This window comes from Peromyscus californicus, unplaced genomic scaffold, assembly GCF_007827085.1.
Source record: "Peromyscus californicus insignis strain IS unplaced genomic scaffold, ASM782708v3 Scaffold_2__1_contigs__length_46816999, whole genome shotgun sequence".
In the NCBI taxonomy this organism is placed as follows: Eukaryota; Metazoa; Chordata; class Mammalia; order Rodentia; family Cricetidae; genus Peromyscus; species Peromyscus californicus.
This window is the reverse complement of record NW_026294540.1, coordinates 2,316,021-2,334,994: the sequence shown is the minus strand read 5'-3', so window position 1 is coordinate 2,334,994 and position 18,974 is coordinate 2,316,021. Positions and strand designations below refer to the sequence as shown.

Genomic DNA, 18,974 nt, shown 5'->3' with positions numbered 1-18,974 from the left:
ACCTGCGGTCACCAACCCCCACGGCAGACCCCACCCAAGCCTGACAGTCCCCCAGTCCTCGCTGCCTCCTCCCCTCATGGAGCTGGCATATGGAACTCCATGTTCCCTGTCTGGGCCTCTGAGCATTCCTCAAGAGACAGTTACCAAGCAGAGGTTTCACCCCTCACCCTGTTCCATCCGGCAATCCTCCAAAACAAGAAATACCAAAGTCCTTACATTAGGGCCAATACATAGCCCCTTCCCTCTCAAGCGCCTAGACCCCAAGCTCCATTCTTGTCCCAGCTGCCATGTGGGAGCAAACTGGGACCCATGTGCACCACCCCCTCTGTGAGCCCAACCCAGGTACCTACTTCCTGTGTACCCACCCTGCCCCTTAGATCCCCCCACTTCCCTCCACTATGAGGGGGTATGAGGCACCGCCCCACACGGGTGTATCAAGCACTCTGAGCTCCCATTTCAGACCCCATCATCGCGCAGACTGGCCCTCCAGCCCTGCACTCTTCTCTCTCAGCAGGCTCCAGGTGAAGGCACATGACCCAGGCCTGTCCAGTCACAGTGCTCCATCTCTAGTCCACAGAGGCGGCTCAGGATGGTCACATGACCGGACCAGGTCAATGGAAACAAGACGGAAATTCCCACAGGATCTCCTAGATCAGTTCTCAACCTTCCTAATGCTGCAAACCTTTAGTACAGCTCCTCATGTCGTGGTGACGCCCAACCGTAAAATTATTTTCACTGCTACTTCATAACTATAGTTTTGCTACTGTTATGAATCATAATGTAAGTATCTAACACGCAGGTGTTTGACCCTCGGGTTGAGAACCACTGTTCTAGAGGATGCAGCTATGTAAGGCTAGACATGCGGGGCCTCCTAGAGGCAGCAGCGAATGGGAGAAATCAACCCAGGAGGCAGAACAACAAGGCGGCAACGTGGAGCCCTGAGACCAGGCTCCTGGGTCCAGCCATCAGCTGTGGCGCTTTCATTGTGGGAGCCATTTGCTGGATCATCGGGAGCTGATCCATATCCCTGCCAAGTCCCAACTGTCCCCGTGACACCCCAGCTATCAACTCCGAGCTTCCTTCACCTTCAGGAGCCCAGAGTCCCCCACACCATCACCGTCTCTTCAAGTTCCGAGACAACTGCTCTTGCCCTACTGTTCCCCACATGGCTGCCTCGTGGGCTGAGGGGTTGGACAAAGTTTTTGCCCCCTCCCTCTCTCTTTCCACACCTGATACAGACCCCAACAAACCAGAGGCTCATCCGTGTACCTGAGGCCACTCCACTGACCGGCAGCTCCTCACATACCAGCTAGACAAAGAGAGTCACGAGAGAAGAGGCCTCGGTGTTTCTGGAGCCCACTCTCCCCATCTGTGAACAGGACACTGAAACACAGCTTCCCTGCAGCACAGGACAGAGGCTTCCTTCCTCACAGCAGCAGCCCCAGCACCCTACAGTTTGGACATCTGCTGACTCCGAGCCAGAGCAGCAGCTGTGGCACAGCCCAGTAGTTTCACGGTGGGTGGACACAATTCCTCGGGGCTTTCAGGAACTTCTGGGGACTTGGCTTTGCTCTGGCGGAGGAGACAGCTAAGCTGGCAGCTCTGACTGGGGAGAGGGCTGCCCGAGAGAGAACTACAGAGAGATATCCCCAAGAGACGGAGTGTAAGAGAGGAGCGGGGCAGAGCGCCTGGATACAGCTGTGCCTGAAGGTGGGATGGACTTTCATTTTCCTTTTGCCTCAGATCACAGCCTGGCAAGACAGGCGCTTATAGACCTCACTCACACAGACTCACCTAAAGCCCCACTGTAAGTTTTAGACAAACAGGTGTTCACACGACTAAGCAAATCTATTTCCTGTCCTATGCAGAGACTCCAGGTGAGGGCCCCCTTCTGCCTCACGCAGGTGCACCTGTGTTCACACAGGACGGGCACTCTGGAGTATATTTACAGGAAGGTCCAGGCTTACTTGGCAGATTTTACCTAGAATGTCGCCAGCCAACTTCCCCTTCCTTGCTCCCTGGGAGGTGTGGCGTCACCAACACCACAGCCCGTGGCATCACCAACACCTCAGCCCGTTGCTTCACGACTGTGGAAGCTTTGCATAGGCCTATGTCCAAGAAGTGGGCAGGTACGAAAGGAACAAAGGCAGAGGCTGACACTCGGGGTGTAATGTCCCCAACGGGGTGGGCTCCACCTCTTCCGTGGTTCAGCCCAGCTGCACTGGGCTTTAATCTTGTGAGGATCTGGGACATGTCATTACAGGGTGGCACCAGGGCTCAAGAGGAGGTTGCAAGTATTAGATATGTTGGGCTCAGCACGCTGATGCCATACCTAAATTCCAGAATGGGGAGGCTGACGCAGGAGGTTCAGGAGTTCAAGATCACCTTGGTTACACAGCAAATATGAGGCTAACCTGGGCCACAACACACACACACACACACACACACACACACACACACACACACACACACACGAGACAGACACTGAGTCAGTTTTGAGACAACACACACACACACACACACACACACACACACACATGAGACAGACACTGAGTCAGTTTTGAGACGGCACCTACCAGGACCACCTCCCTAACCCTCCCAGACAGACGGTTGACCCCCTCTTCCTCCTCCTCACCTGCTCCTAGACAACAAAAGACAGATAAGTCACACGGCCTCTTAAACCCCCAAACTGCTCAGAATAAGAACACTTAACTAAGTCCCAGGAGGCACAGGGCAGATCTGGGTGAGGGTCCTTCTCCTAAGGGCTGGGGCTCTGAGGAGTCTATGGGAAGACACTGGCTACCCAGGCAGTCAAATGCCATCAGAGAGGGTCCCTCAGCATTGCTGAGCCTCAGTCTCCTGCTCTATAGAATGGGTGAAGAACCGTCCAATCCTCAGGAACCACAGTCTGCAATTGTCACATCAGCCATCAAGGAGGCTGAGAGCCTCCCTCTACCCGGCCACCTGTGGGTCCTCGAGAAGGTCAATGACACTGACCACCCAGAAGAGGTGAGACTACTGTCCAAGGTGCCCATGGTCAGAGCCTGGCAGGCCAGAGGACTTGAGAGTTGGCTAGAGACAGGCCCATCACTGAGTCCTCTATACCCTTCTCCCGGATGCTCCTTGTCCCCACAGAAAAGTGGAGGCTCAGATCCCAGAAAACAGAACAAAAGACAACCAGGACAAGAGCAGGGCATCCCATGCTCTGGAATATGCATTATCGCCACACCCACACTACACCTGGGACAGTGACCTGCCACACACCCATCGGGGGCTTTCTGATGACGAACGTAAGGCAAACAGCTGTCCCTCCTATGAGTCCTGGAGCCTGTGGCTGCACAGGAGGGCAGGGCCTGAGCTCACATCCAGGCAGAGTGAGAATCTGGGTTTGAATCCCGTGCCTCTGTCTTCCCAGACAAGTGGCCAACACACTGCACCCCTTCCCTCGCCTGCAGCTGGGACAGGAAAAACAACACTTGGAGGCAGAGGGGCCATGGGCTCCCAGAAAAACCTCCACAGAAGACTGGTCACACTCCAGGGGCTCAGCAAACACCGGTGTGCACACCAACGTTGGCTCTTGTGCCTTCTTGCCCTTGCACTGACACCAGTTTTCCCACACCATACCCCAGCTGTCTACTCTTGCAAGTGAGGACAGCACAGTGACCCCCGAGGCATTCCACTGGGGCCACCCCAGCTCGCTTCCTTGGACTGCCTCCTTCCCAGGACACCACCACCTTCACCAGCCTCTTGGTGCCCACCCTTTCCCCAAATCATCACATTAGCTCTCCAAGGGGAGGGAACAAGGTCTGCCCTGCTCGCTGTTGGACGTCTGGTGCTCAAGGCAGGGTCAGCTGCATTATGAGGCCCCTCACAGCCCATGGAGGCCAGGAGTGCCACTATTCTTTTGTGATGGCTAATACTGTCAACTTGACAAGACTGAGAACCATCCAGGAGACTGACGTCTGCGCACATCTGTGAGGGCGTTTCTGGGTTGGAGTAACTGAGCAGTTAAGACCACATGGGCAGCAGTTAAGACTGGGGTCCTAGAGTGAGTGCCAGCCTTCACACCCACGCAATACGACCGGCTGCTTCATACTGTTGCAGCCTGTCGTCACAGACTGTGCCCTCCAACCGTGGCCAAAATAAACCTTTCCTTAAGTTGCATCCCTCACAGCAACCAGAGAGTAATAAAGACGTAGAGATGATTAAAACAATCCGATGACCCAAGGCCACACCACACTGAACTGTAAAACCTGAATATGGAGATGGTCCCTGGACCTGGCCTAAGAGCTCTCACTCCAGCAGGGGCTGTGAGGTTCTTCTCTGACTCTGCTGAGAACAGAGCAAGGTACCACTTAAGGGTACCGCCCACAGCAACCTTCGAGGTGTCAGAGAAGGACAGACAGCAGGGAGAGTGGAGAAAGAGCTGCAACAGGGGCATGAACACCAATCATCTGGGAAGTCAGGGAAGAAGACAGGAAAGGAGAGGCAGCTGAGACCTAGCAAGGCTCATAAGGTCCACGGGGATACTCGATGTTAGCCAGGGACAGCCAGTCTGGGACTGGGGATGCAGGAGGAGCAGGGAGGCACACAGCTGGGCCCCACGGGGGCTTCCAGCGTACCACGGGCCTTCAGGACCAGTGTGCATTTCACAGAGAAGAAGCCATGAGAAAAAGTGACCTATCTGTGGTTTTAGTAGGAAGAGGTTGGGGGAAGCGGGGTCTTCCACGGGCATTCCAGTGCCTGCTGTGGCCCCAGTCCCCACCAGCACCAGTGCCACGCTGGCCCGCTGGGACACTTGGCAGCAACAAAGATCCTGGGAGGTGACTCCGGCTGAATGGGGCAGCAGACAGCAAGCTCCACCCCAGGGAAGCAGTGCTGTGTGCCCGCTCACCCCAGCACCTGTACTTACTAAATGCCAGGGCTCCAACAGGGACCATGTGGGTTGCATCCCCAGGAGGGGCCTGCAGGTCTTTCCCCCCCTCCCAGAGGGGGCTTTCTCCTGGACAGCCTGGCAGGCCTCCCACCCACCAGCTGAACATCCTCCTGACTCGCTGGCTTTCCTACCCCCCCCCCCCATTCCTCACTCCAACACTAAGCATGTTGTTTACTCTCAGACCTCAGTTTGTCCCTGAAGGAAAGAAAGGGCTTGGTCTCAACTTTTAACACTTTTTTCTCCCCAAACTCCAAACTCTTCACCAACAAATATGTGTTGGGTATGGTGGTATGTGCCTTTAATCCCAGCACTTGAGACAGAAACATAGGCAGGTGGATCTCTGTGAGTTAAGGCCAACTGATCTACATAGCAAGTTCCAGGACAGCCAAGACTAAATAGAGAAACCCTGCCCCCACCAAAAAAATAAATAAATAAAAAATCAAAAAGCACTGTGGGCCTATTATGTGCTTGAACAGAGTTAAATGACAAAGGGCAAAAAAGGCCTTACTGTGTGCGGGTGGTCCAGAGGATTAGTAATCCACACACTGAGTACTGGAGCCTACTCAGACCAGAGTAGCCTTCCCCCAACTCACCCTCCCAAGGCCAACCCCGGCTTCCTCTTCCTCCCACAGCCCTGGGGCAGGAAGGAGGGAGGCCTGGGGAACAGCCATATCAACATCCCCCACAGCTCCAAGAGAAAGGTCTGAATGGAACTGATGGCAGGATGTCACCCAGAGTCAAAGGAAATGGGAGAGAGGAAGGGCTGTGCACGTGTGTACGTGTGTGTGTGTGTGTGTGTGTGTGTGTGTGTGTGTGTGTGTGTGTGTGCAGAAGAAGCCAGAGACAGAGCAGGGGGGTGGGGAGAAAGAGGGATGAGAGACACAAGACAGGGCAAGGGGCACCACAGTGGGGCAGACACTGAGAGGGGGAGCAGGCAGGGGAAACTGAGTCAGGGACAGATGAAGAAGATGACTGGAGGGCCACAGGCTCAGGGAGAGATGGGAGAGGGGGGCAGGGAGATGGCTCAGTGGGTAAAGCGCTTGCTGTGCTCGTATGAGGACCCGAGTTCAGATCCCCAACACCCACATAAAAGCCGAGGCAGGAGTGTGACATCTGCAGTCCTAGCGGTGTGGGTGGGGGGTAAAGACAGACACAGGAAGGGGGTTGCTGGCCTTCCAGCCTATGGCAATGGTGGGCCCCAGGCTGAGTGAGTAACACTTTCTCAAAAGCTAAGATGGAGAACCACACAAGAAGACACCCAACATCCTTCTGTGGCCCCTATGTGCGTGTGTGGGCACACACGCGTGCCAACACACACACACACACACACACACACACACACACACACGTGCGCACGCACACGCACGCGTGCACACGCACACGCACGCGTGCACACGCACGCACACGCACACACACGGACGCGAGCAGGGGCAGGATACAGATGGTGAAGAGATAGCAAGAGGGCAACAGAGATGTAGAGAGACACACATGGAAGGCACAGGACAGGAACAGTCATTCTGAGGAAGAGGCTCTGGGAGGCAGCCTGAGGCTTCCTCAGTCCGGTGCCCACAGGGTTATCTCACGGAGCCAGGGGACTGGAGGAGCTGTGGCAGTCAGGGCTTCCCAGGGTACAGTGCCCCGAGTGCCTGTCACAGTCCCCAAAGCCCATGCTAAGGAGGGTTATCTCGATGCACCCAGAACCCTCTACTCCTGATTATTTTCTTATTAAATGGTTCAAGTCTTTTAAAAACGTATTTCCTTCGTCGTCTCCCCCCACCCCACTCCCTGATACTTTGAGAGAGGGCACAATCCAGCCTAGCACTTAAGGCTTGCCTTGACTTAACTCAAACTGCCTCCAGTTTTAAAGCATCCCCCCCTGCACATCCCACCACCCGACACACCCACAAACGCGGCAGTTCATGCACTGAGCTCCAGCACACGCACAGGTCTCACGCCTGCCAACTCTCACAGGTGTGGCTCTCCCCCTCTGGAAAACCTGCCCCTCTTCTGCCCAGACAGCTCCTCCTCCAGGATGCATCCTTGACTACCCCACCCTCCAGGATACTTCCCTGACTACCCCACCCTCCAGCGTGCCTCCCTGACTACCCCATCTTTGTACCACACCCCAACGGGTCTGGCTCCCTGGTGGCTTTGGGGGGTAGCCTTGCCACTTCCCGCTGCACCCCCTTCTCAACCTCACATCCTTTCAGGACCCATCACAGCCCCTAACTGACACTGTGGTCTGCACACATTTGTGAAGCATATGGGAGTATCTGCCTCAGACAGACAGAAAGCAACTTGAAACGGCCCGGGGCTCTGTGACGGCATGACAGGCTGGCCACCCAACCCACCTCAAGCCACCCAACCTGCTTCGGCTCAGGCTCTTCCCCAGGGATCCTGGCCAGTGTCCCATATAGAAATGGAGCTCACAGCACTACTCCTGACGGAGCTGAGCTAAGGAGAATCAACATGAAGAGCTAAGAACAGAAGGCACATGACATGGTTGTCGTCAGAGGCAGCCAGCATACGTAGGGACGTGCCTGCAATCTCTGACACTTTCCACAGAATGCCGCAGCGCGCCAAGATCCTGTGGCCACTCTCCTGAGTACACCAGCCCTCTGATGTTGCAAGTGGCCAGAAGACCTGACCGGGTACAGTTCTTTTCCTATACACACATCTGACATAGGGTTCAATTCACAAAACAGACTCAGTAGGAGATTAACAGGAATGACAATAAAATTTATTATAATAAATGTCCTGATGAAAGTTTGCGCTTTTCGGAAATTACTGAGTAAAGTCAGGTTACTTAAATCTTCAGGAATATTGGCAATTGATGTCATAACAGATAATTAGGAAGTGACTAGCGGGTATGCAGTATATATGCAGGTAATATGCATATATACTGTGGACACACAAGGCAATACGCGCGTCAAGTCCTAGTCATCAGGGCAAGTTCTCAGCACATCGCTTATTTCTAGAAATTTCCATTTAATATTTTCGGACCACTGCTGACATAGAGTAATTGAAAATTTGGGAAGATGGGGGAACTACCGGACTCTGTGATGTGGCAGCCAGAGAGAAAAGGCAGTCAGTGAGCATACTTCCAGAAGAAGGCGCGGGGCAGGGTTGAGTCCCCACAGCCTCTTGAGTCTAAACCGTCACCGAGTCAAATGTGCTCTTTAGAAAGCAGCATGGGGGAGGCATGTTAAGCACCCAGCTCCCCAAGTTCCCAGGAACAAGGGGCCCTGGCTGCTTCTGGATCTTGGCAGCAGCTTCTTCCTAGAGAGTTGCAATATGCCTTCATGCAAGACACAGCTACTGAGTGTCCAGTGTCTTCTGGGTCCAGCACAGAGGTCTCTCTCCAGGCAAAACAGACCCTGTGCATGCTGGCTGCCTCTGACGACAACCTGAATCAAGCCTGTGTGGCCTCTGAAAACTGACCAGCGGCCACCCTCAGTGTTTGGGAAATAAGAAGACCGAGCAGGGGGAGGAGACACTGTCCCTGCAGCCAGTGGTTCAGACTCAAGCACCCCAGAATCAGACGTGCATCTGCTGAGACGGAGCAGAGGGCCTCGGCTGAGGCCAGATCTAAACCCACCGAGGAGGTGTTCTGTGACTTGAGGAGTATAGTAAGATGGAGACAGACACCCATCAGAGGAGCATGGCACGGCAGCAGGGTCGGGATGCTTCTGGAGAACATCCCGGAAGATGAAGCAGTGTCAAAAGATGTTAAGCAAGGCTTTCAAATACAAGGCAGGCCCTGGCCATCCGCGAAACCCTGAAGTTCTCTGACATCAGTACAGAGTCCCGGGGCCAGTCCTGAGTGTGTAACACGGGGGACAGGTGGGGACCACAGAGATCAGGGCAGCCCAGGAAACCTGAGGGAGCCTCAGGCTGCTCAGTTTAGAACTCTGATTTTTCTCTACAAATGTCTGAATGTCAGTTCAATTAAAACCAGAAAAGCAAGCCGGGCGGTGGTGGCGCACGCCTTTAATCCCAGCACTCGGGAGGCAGAGGCAGGCGGATCTCTGTGAGTTCGAGGCCAGCCTGGGCTACCAAGTGAGTCCCAGGAAAGGCGCAAAGCTACACAGAGAAACCCTGTCTCGAAAAACCAAAAAAAAAAAAAAAAAAAAACCAGAAAAGCAGCCAGGTCCAGGGGCACAGGCCTGACACCCTAACTCCTGGGAGGCAGGAAGATTCAAAGTTCAATGCCAGCCTAGGCTACAGAGAGAGTTCTAGGCCAGCCTAGGCAACTTAGTGAGATCTTATCTCAGAAATAAAACTCGAGAAGTAGATTGGGGCTGTAGTTCAATGGGAGAGAGCCTGTCTAGCATGTGTAGGACCCTAGGTTCAATTCCCGTAACTACAAAGCCAAGTGACCAACCAAGAAAAGCCACATCGCTCAACAAAAACCACGTGAAGTAAACCCTCCCTTAGCAGGAAGAACAGGCCCAGCGGGGGAGGGGGGCAGCGCCTTGCCCCAAGTCACAGCCATCTGGAGGGAGCTGGGACCAAGAGCCCCGCTGTCTGTCCACCCTGACACTCAGGAGGAAGTGAGACAGGGAGACAGCATGAGTGGCTGATACTTCCTAACCGCTGAGGCCAGGGGCTCGTGTGCCGGGCCCCACAGCGGGAAATGAGATGGAAAGGAGGGTAAACTGTGAGGACGGGCCTTGGCCTCAAAGCCATCTCTCCACCCTGGCAGCTGGGTGACCCTGCAGCAACCACCGTGGCCATCTGCGCTCTGTGCCTCTGCTGTGGGGGGGAGTGAGTTAAAGGGCTACAGCTGGCTCCGTGGGTGTCAGCCGGGTTTGTAATCACTGCCTTTGATAAGGGGGAAGCTGAGGCTCTCCAAGAGCCTGTCCTGCTCAGCCTATGTCACCATCCCCTCCTATCCCCACTGGTACTCTACTCTGCAAACTCAGTCCAGGGGTAGCCGAGCAGCAACAGCTCCGGGCCTTGCTTTCCAGTGGACTGGTGGTACAAATGCAGGCTGTGCCAGCTCTCTGACCTTGCCAGCCTTCTGCCACAAACCAGCCTGGGTCAAGAGCCCGGTGGATGTGAGAATCCACTTGGCAGCCGGGCCACAGATGCCATCATCTCCTCAGCAATAATGGCCTCCCTGGTCCTCCCCAGCAATTTCTGGGGCTTGGCCCAGCCCTCCAGCTATTTCAAATGACTCATGCCCACAATTCCTCCTCAGCCCGCAGCTTAGGATGGGAGAGAGGGGCACCCCAGACCTCTGTGGTATGCCTGCAGCTGGGCCAGTTATGGCCCATGCAGCACAGTGCCTGCCTCACAGACAGCAAGGCCCGGGGGGCAGGGGGCAGGCACAGACTGCTGCTGCTCAGGGGAGCTTCTGGGACGTCACATGAAAAAAAAAATCAAGGCCACTCAAGCCATACCTAAACTCGCAAAAAGCCACACCACCCACACTCTAGCTACAAATACACCTACGATGCCACATGGACAATGCCCTGGCGGCCTCCAGGAGTCCAAGGCATCATCACCATGGCAAGTTCTGAGGCTGCACACCCATTCCCCCCAACAGGGACACAAGGCCTAGAGATCTCCCTTTCCCCAGACTGCTTTCGTCACCAAGGAACTCAGGGAGAATGTAGTAGCTACATCTAGTGCCTGGGACTCTGTTTTTCCAGTTCTGTCAAGCCATAGCCAGGTGACACCAGGCTGGACCTAGGGACCAGGACCTTCAGGGTAGTGTTTTAAACTCTGCAACAGGTGACTACCAGAAGCTGAGACTGACCGATTCAGAAATTGGAATCCCTTCAAGAATGTGGCTCAGGGCTATAGGAATATCTCAGTGGGTGAGAGATCATGCTATGCTAGCCTGAGGACCAGAGGCTGGAACTCCAGCCTCTCTGGGACAGGATGGGTGCGGTGGCACACAGCTTTGATTCCAGCAGATACCTGTCAGGTCCAGGCCAGCCAAGGCTATACAGTGTGACCTTGTATTAAAAAAAAAAAAAAAAAAGCCTGGCTCAGCAGTATGGGCCTGCAATCCCAGAGCTGGGGTAGTGAGTCAGGCAGGTCCCAGAGGCACCCTGGCCAGTCAGTCTAAGCCAAACGGCAAGTTCTGGGTTTAGTGAGAGACTCTGTCTCAAAAAACACAAGACGGGGAGCAACAGAGGAAAGACATACCACATCAACCTCTGGCCTCCCCCAAACCCACAAATGGACATGTGCACAGACACACACACACACACACCCTCCCTCCCTCTCTTTCTGTGGGAAGAGCACACTGACTGACCACCTCTTCTGCTGCCTCTCCTCACCGAGCACAGGGAGGGAGGGAGGGAGGGAGGGAGGGAGAGAGGGAGGGAGGGAGGGAGGGAGGGAGGGGACAGGTAGGGGCCCCAACACCAGCAGGTACTTCGGATGCCAACCACACATCTGATCCTCACTGCTCCTTACGTGCAGGTCCCAGGGACTGGCCCAATGACATACTGTCTACCCTCAGTCCATTAATGAGACGCTTGTTTTAACATGAACTAGGAAATCATCATTTATAACAAATGCATCAAAACCAGCAGGGCCTTGACTTCTTTGGAAGAGACTAAACATATTCAGGATTATGGGAACCCTCAAGCCAGGCAGGTGGCATAGGCCTCTAATTCCAGCATTCCAGAGCTGAAACTGGAGGGTGAGGAGTTCAAGGTCAGCCCGGGTTTCCTAAAACCTAGTCACGGACATTATCACAACCATCACGTACCCACAGGCAGTCGTGTGAAGTGGTAAGGCACTTTGGGAGTTTGGCAGCTCCTCAATACGTTAAGTTTTAAAGGGACCCTTTAGCCCAAGAACCCCACTCCTAGGTTAAGTATTAGACGGAATTGAAAACATACATGTACCAAGAAAAACATGTGTACAAACGTTCCCAGCAGCAGTATTAATCACAGACAAAAAGGAGCACCAACCCACGGTCCATCTACAAGTCAGTGGACAAAAAATACATATAAATGGTCTATTCACACTAGGAAATACTATTCACTCATATAAAAAAGTACTGCTGAATGCTATGGTAGAGAAACGCTATTACAAAAGGCTGTAAAGCCTATGATTCCACGAGGAACCATACAGAGAACTATCCAGAACAGACAAGTTCACGGACAGGCAGTAGGTGTCGGATGAAAGTGGTCAGGGCCCGGGGAAAGAGGTCTGGGAGCTGAGTGTTGATGAGGGTTGCTTTGGGGGATGTGAAAATGTTCTAAAAGTAGACGATGGGGACAGTGCGTGACCTAAGGATCCTAAAACCCACTCAAGAGTTCACTTCCAAAGGATGAGTCGGATGGTTAGCGGAGCAGACCTTCAGAAAGCCGTTAAGAAAACACTTAGATACGGTTTTTAAAACAAGATAGGGTAAACAGATAGGCTCGGGCAGAGGCGGGTACAGCGGTTCACGAATAACTTAACACCTTCTTTAGGCTAGAGAAACAAACCCAGTTCTGCACCTCCCGGAAACAGGGGCTGGAGAAGGGGGCTCGTCCCCAGTACGAAACCGGAGCCTTCCACCCCGATCCGCCTAACCATGCCGGGCCTAACCATCAGGCCACCCTGCTGGGATGAAAGAAATAAGGGGTGGGGTGTGGTGGGGGGAGGGCCGAGGAGCAGTGTGGACGCAGGGAGGCACGGGGGCCGAGGGGCAGCAGCCGCTTCTGGGGTGGGGGTGGGGGTGAAGGCCAAAACAGAGCAAGCCCCTTCCCCAACGCACGCGCGCGCCTGGAACCCCGCGGGGGGTGGTGGCGGGGGACGACGACTTTCTGCCGTCCTGGCTGGCGAGTCCTAGCGGCCAGGCAGGCACGTGACGGCCCGGGCCTCAGTTTCCCCCACGTGTAAAAGCAGGAAGCCGGCGGCACACCCGGCAGAGCGAGAGGGGAGGCATTCGCGTTCTAAGAACCACCGCGTCGTGGGCCGCGACCTCCGCAAGTTAACTTCCCCGCGGCGCCGCGCGGGTGGGGCTCCAGGCCACGCGTGTCTCCCTCCCGTTACCCACCCCCCCCCCTGCGGCGGCCCGGCCTGTCCGTCCGCGCTGCCCACAGTCCCCACCGCCCCGTGCAGCAGCCCCGACCCGGCACTGGCCGAGGCCGCCGCCGCCGCCGCCGCCGCCGCCGCCGCCGCCGCCGCCACCTACCGTGCCCGAATCGGCGCCCGCGCAGACTCCGGCTCCCTGCCGGCCGCCAGGGAGGCGCCGCGAGGGGCGGGGCCCCGTGTGGTGACGAAAGGGGCGGGGCCTCCTGTGGCCCCGCCCCGCCCCTGTGGCCGAGACCGCTAGACCACGCCCCCTGCCGCGGCCCTCTCGCCCAACGACTCCAGGCGAGCCGGGAAGCCTTGGGAGGCGGGACCTGGATAGGCCCTGCCCACACGGCCTCGGCCACGCCCCCGCCCCGCGGCTGGCCCTGCGGCAGGGAGGCGCTGCTAGGGGAGGGCCGCGCGTCGTGACGCAAGAGGGAGGGGCGGGGCCGAGAGGGACCCGCCCCTCTTCCTGCGCTGCCCCGCCTTCGCCTCCGCCCTGGGGGCGGGGCTCCCGCCGCTTGGGGCTGCCGCTCCGGATCCTACAACCCGGCAGGCGTACCCCACTCGCACAGCCTCCTGCAGGGTTCAGCTACTCAGGCCAGCGTTCAGACGCCACGCGGGCTGGCCGCCCTTCATCCCAGAGGGCAGCCAGCCCTAGGTGTGCATAGCAAGGGAAAAAGTTCAGGCTCGCCTCTCCCTGCGTCCTCTTTATCCTCTGTTTATACCTTACGTACATGTGTGTGTGCTGCTCCCTGTTTAAAATACATTTCTGGGACCGGAGAGATGCCTCGTTTGGTAAAGACGCTTGCAACCCCCGAAACCCACGGAGAGAAGCGACTGCACAAGGTTGTCCCTGACCTCCACGTGTGTGCTATGGCACACACACACAGAACTAAAAATAAATAAATATTTAAAATGACATTCTGGGGTTTACGAGGTGGCTCAGCGGGGTAACAGCGCCTGCCTCCAAACCTGAGAACCTGAGTTCGTTCCGGGACCCACATCATACAAGGAGAGAACAGACACCCTCGACCAGACAAATTGTCCTGTGACCTCTGGGGTGTTGTGAAACAGTATCCCCCATACCCAATACAAAAATAAATGTAATAAATTTCTATTCTAGTTACAACTAGCACAAATATACATGCACGCCAGAGAAGTCAAGGCACACAGATGTGTGTTTGTCTTCCATTCATGCGTTCCATAAAACAGTGCCTGTCCTGTGGGAGACGCTGGACTGACAGAGTCTCCACCTCGGCGAAACCAGTTTTCTACAATAAAGCCACATGACATAGCGTTGATGGAGTGCATATTTGAGATTTTGTGTGGCTAACCTGACACAGCAGCTGGGAGTTTCATACTATTCACAGGTGAAGAAAGATACCAAAGAAAGAGGTCCCAAGGGGACTTCTGCTGGGGGAGGGCTCTGTGCTGGGCTTTATGATCCTGGAAGGAAGCTGGATCCCTCAACAAGCCTTCACAGTAGAGTGTGTGTGTAAATGACCAGACTGGAATAGGGGCCTAAGCTGGTCCAGGGAGGAAAAATGGAGTTCTTACACCATAACCTGAAGTTCAGGCAGGGCGGCGTGTGCTGCTAGTCCTGAAAAGCACATTAGTCACAGCAGAGTGTGGGGCAGCAGGTGGGGCCTTGCATGAAGTTGGGTAGGCAGGACGTGGTGGAGGTGAGAGGATGCTGCCAGGCTCCTGTGCATTGGGGAAGAGAGTCTCCACCATGTCTTGACAAAATGAGGACTGGGAAGGTGTTCGTCAGGGAAGGGCGTGGCTAGCCGTGCTTTCTGTAGAGACACCTCTCTGGGTGCTCTTGGGGAGGAGCAGGCAGGGTTTGGTTCCTTCCAGGGGTAGTTAAGTATTCCAGGGTAGGCACAAGGGTGCAGAAGAAGGGTTCTGCTTCCAGAGTCGCTGGGCAGAAAAGCGAGGCACAGATCTGAGTGGAGGGCTCAAGTGAGCATTCTGGCAGCCACCCAGGGTAGCAAACGCTTGCAGGTCTCCATCCGACTGTCACCCCTGGAGGAAGTCCACTCCCCTGTCCCGCTTCTGGATCAACCTGGGAATCTGATGTGACATTGAAGACGGGTTAACAAGCTCATTTCCATCCCATCCCTGTCCCTGGACTGGGGCCTTCCAGGATGGGCACCTCCTTCATCTGCTCGATAACCCGCTTCCTTAGCGGGCTCACGGAGCATGGCGCTTAGGGAGTCTCCAGGGGATGTTTGTCAACAGCATGGGATAGAGATGTAGCACAGGTCTAACCTCTTCCTAGCACTGACCTCCCAAAAGGCTGTGTGGATGCTTTATCAATGGCTCTGCTTTCTTCAGGCACAGAGCCTGTAGGCGGAGCTGTTCAGAAGGGTACTGGGGAGTGGGAGTGAAGGATGTGGCTGAGGGATCGGTAGATCACTCTCCTAACACTCTCAAAACCATCCCCAGCACCACCAGGCTTGGCTGTGTTTTGTTTTTCATCATCTTCAACCTGCCTGTTCACGCTCCCCAGCAGCCTTCTGAGGTTTCTTATCACCACCACACACACTCTACAGGGGAGGAAACGGAGGGTCAATCAGGAAATCTGGTTTGAGGGCTACAGCTGCCTCTTAGTACTAATGCAAGCTCAGGTCTCTCTCACCTTCCCCGGGGCTCTGGCAGCAGAAGGCGGCTGGCAGTGGGTCCCTTCTCTGGCAGGAAGCAGGTGGGGTTACCATTTCTCTCTGATGGTCAGACTTCAGAGAGCACCCTTTGGTCTCTGACTCAGAAGACCTGCTGCCACGGTAATGCGGCTCCAAACAAGGTGCTCATCTCTGGTTTTTGTCCTGTCATTTTTGTCTATTTGCACTCGTGTGTGTGTGTGTGTCCAGGTGTGTCTGTCCATCCAGGTATGTGTGTCTAGGGCAACCTGAAGTGTTACATTCTGGAGTCCTATCTACCTCCTTTGAGACAAGGTCTCTCATTGGCCAGAAGCTCACCAATTAGGTGGGACTGGCTGGTGCACAAGCCCCCATCCTCCTGTCCCTGCCTCCCCAGTGCTGGGATTACAAGCACACCCTTCTCCACCCAGCATTTTCATGGGTTCTGGGCATTAAGCTCACGCCTTCATGCTCACAAGGCAAGAGCTTTAGTGACTGGTCCATCTCCCCAAACCCTTTCGGTTTTTTTTTGAAACAGGGTCTCGCTATGCAGCACAGGTTGGTCTTGAACTCATGATCGTGCTGCCTCCATGTCCCAAGAGCTGGGATTAGTCATGTACCGTCACCACCAGCTTTAAATGCTCACCTCTTTAGAGCCTCCCTGGGACACCCTGGAACCATATCCTCATGAACTCAGCTGCTGTGTGCCCTCCAGGGTCTGATGCTGACTGATGCTGACCAGTGCCCCTGAGTACTTCCAGGGCTACTCCTTCCTACTCTGCGCGCGCGCACACACACACACACACACACACACACACACACACACACACACACACACATACACACACACAACCTATGTTGTACCTCAATCTCAGAAGATATGGGTTAGGTGCTCCAACAGGGAGACACTTTGTCTTCCCAGAGGCCCTGGAGTCAATATTCAAGATCTCAGATCAAATGTGGGAGGTGGGAAGTGGGAGGTGGGAGGTGGGAGGTGGGAGGTGGGAGGTGGGAGGTGGGAGTTCCCAGCTCAGCTGAATTGCGGCTGTAAGCCCGGTGTGAGGGGCAGGACTCCAGTAGACTCCTGGAGAGTCTTCCAGAAAAGTGGGCCCTGCAACCAGCCCGTTTTCCTTCAGTGTCACCCCTAAATCATGTTTTGAGTTGAGTTTGAAACTGGGTTTTGGTTTCAAAACACAGCGTGGCTTTTCACCTTGAAGTGCTGGAGTTCTTCCCCAGCTGGCCAGGGCCTCACAGGTCCAGGACAAGCTGGAGTCAGGACCTGGGGCAGGAGAGGCAGGTTCAAGGCGCCTGCTGTGATCACCCTGGCCATGGATGTGTCCTTTTCCTCGCCAGTGTTTATTTTGCTTAGAGTCTTCTGTAGGCTTTGTTTTTCTTACAGCGTGTCTGACGTGCTTGTAAATTTGCTGGCAAAACAATAAATAAAAAAAAAATAATGACTGTTATTTCCTCCTGGGTTTTTGTGTTTGTTTTGGCAAGTGTGTGTATCTAATCTCAAGGATGCTAATTTGCCCAATGTGTTTCACCTGTCAGTACCGTCAAGAAAACATGGGTATCACTGGGCTGAGAGCAAAGGAAGGCGTTTGAAGTCCTGCTCTTTCTCCTCCCTCTCTTTCCTTCCCCCTCCTTCCCTCCCCTCTCTCTCCCTGCCCCGCTGTTTCCCTGTCCCCCTGTCCCCAGCCTCCCCTCCCCAGGGTCTCCCCCAACTCCCTACACAGTAGAGGACTTCCTTGACTATCTGATCTCCCCCCCTCCACCTCCCAAGTGTTTTGATTATAGGCATGTGGTACCACACCCAGGATTTTCTGTGCTGGGATCAAACCCAGGGATGCGGGCAGGCTAGGCGAGTATCTACCAACTGAGCTGCAGACCCAGCTCCTGTCTTCTTCCAGGACTCATCCGATCAACACAAGTAAAAGAAAACGGTCCTGTAAATAAGATCTAAACCGTCCTTTCAACAAGCATGAAATAAAAACTCAGAGTGACCGGTTAGCAGTTGAATCGGCGTCCACGGAAATCAACTTTCTCTTTGTGGAAATGTGAGATCATGGTGCATCACGCTATCTGCAGGATGTTGGAGCTAAGCAATTGTGAAGGTTAAGTTCATGTGGCTTTTGACTGTGGGCTCTGCTCTGCAACAGCACAGTCTTTAATCCCTCTGCTCAGGAGGTGGTGGCAGGAGGATCAAAGTTTCAGATTATCCTTGGCCACACAATCAATTCAAGGCCAGCCTGGACTATAATATCAAAGAGAAAACAAGGCCGCGTGCACACCATAGGAGCTCAAGGGAGTGAGAAAAAGGAGAGGGAGGAAGAGAAAAAGAGAAATAGAGAAATAAAATGATGGTAGGAATTGACAGCTCCTGGTGGGGAATCTCCGCAGCCTGCCCTTAGACTCAGTCATGGAAGATTGGTGATGTGTTACAGAGAACCACAGCTTCAGAATCTTGGGTTTGGAGGGACAGTGGGGCTACCGATGGGCAGAGGGAAGGGCAAGACCCAGAACGGAGCCATTCACGGGACACATTCTAGGCCCCAACAGAAGCACAGACCAAATACTTGTGCCTCTGGATCATCCCAGGAATCCTGGCCCACAAACAAGCCCGTCTTCTTGCCCAAGATGCTGGCCACCTTGTGGGGTAGGAGGAGAGAACCAAAGTCTGGGGAAGAGGCAGGATGTAGACACCATAGCACTAGACCCAAGGAAGGCTAGGCAACGTGACGCCTCTGCTTTGAAGCCCCAGAAAGCCCAGGGAGAGGTGTTAGGAGGCCCCACCTTCTTATTACTTTCATCTCCTGCCCGCTTGGCCTCCCAGCCTGTCCTCGCTTCTGCCCACACAACCACCAAGCTGCGGCACCCACCCCAGGATGCTTTGCTCCCTCTACCACAAGCTCTCTGCACCCGTGCCTGTACTCATGGGGCGGCAAAGCTGCCAGGCACAGCTGTGCAACCTGGCCACCACACCGGGTGTTGCTTCCACACGGCAGACGTCACAGGCTTCGACTGGCAGTCTCTAGCAGGTGACAGGAAGGTGCACCTGTTTTCTTTTAATCACCTATACATTGGTGCCATCTGGGCCAGCAGGGCTCCGCTGTTTGCTCTGCCTCGCACATAGCCTTCCCTATGCTTCAGGCTTCACGAAGCCGATTCTGGATCCATCACCTGAGCCTCTTCTCCTGGAAGATATCCATAGCAACACCATTCTTGCTACGTCCGGCTAACGTCAGTCAGTGCTAACTGCTGATAACAGGAGTCAATAATGCCTGGTAGAGATTTCCGGAAGACATGGTTCTGGGTGGACCCGTGGGTTGAATTGATTACTCAAAAGTACACTCCTTTCAATCTTCTCT

General features: G+C 54.7%; 1 protein-coding gene across 2 annotated transcripts in view; it reads right to left on the bottom strand.

Annotated features, from left to right (window-relative positions):
• The window catches only part of Tpst2 (tyrosylprotein sulfotransferase 2), a 35,475-nt gene extending 22,270 nt beyond the window's left edge, over positions 1 to 13,205 (bottom strand). The window contains exon 1 of one of the 2 annotated variants that reach the window (XM_052754952.1): positions 13,086 to 13,205. The gene's annotated coding sequence lies outside the window, so the exon portion shown is untranslated. The remainder of the gene's footprint in view (positions 1 to 13,085) is intronic. The other variant, XM_052754951.1, reaches the window with a different exon arrangement.
• Positions 13,206 to 18,974: the final 5,769 nt, after the last annotated feature.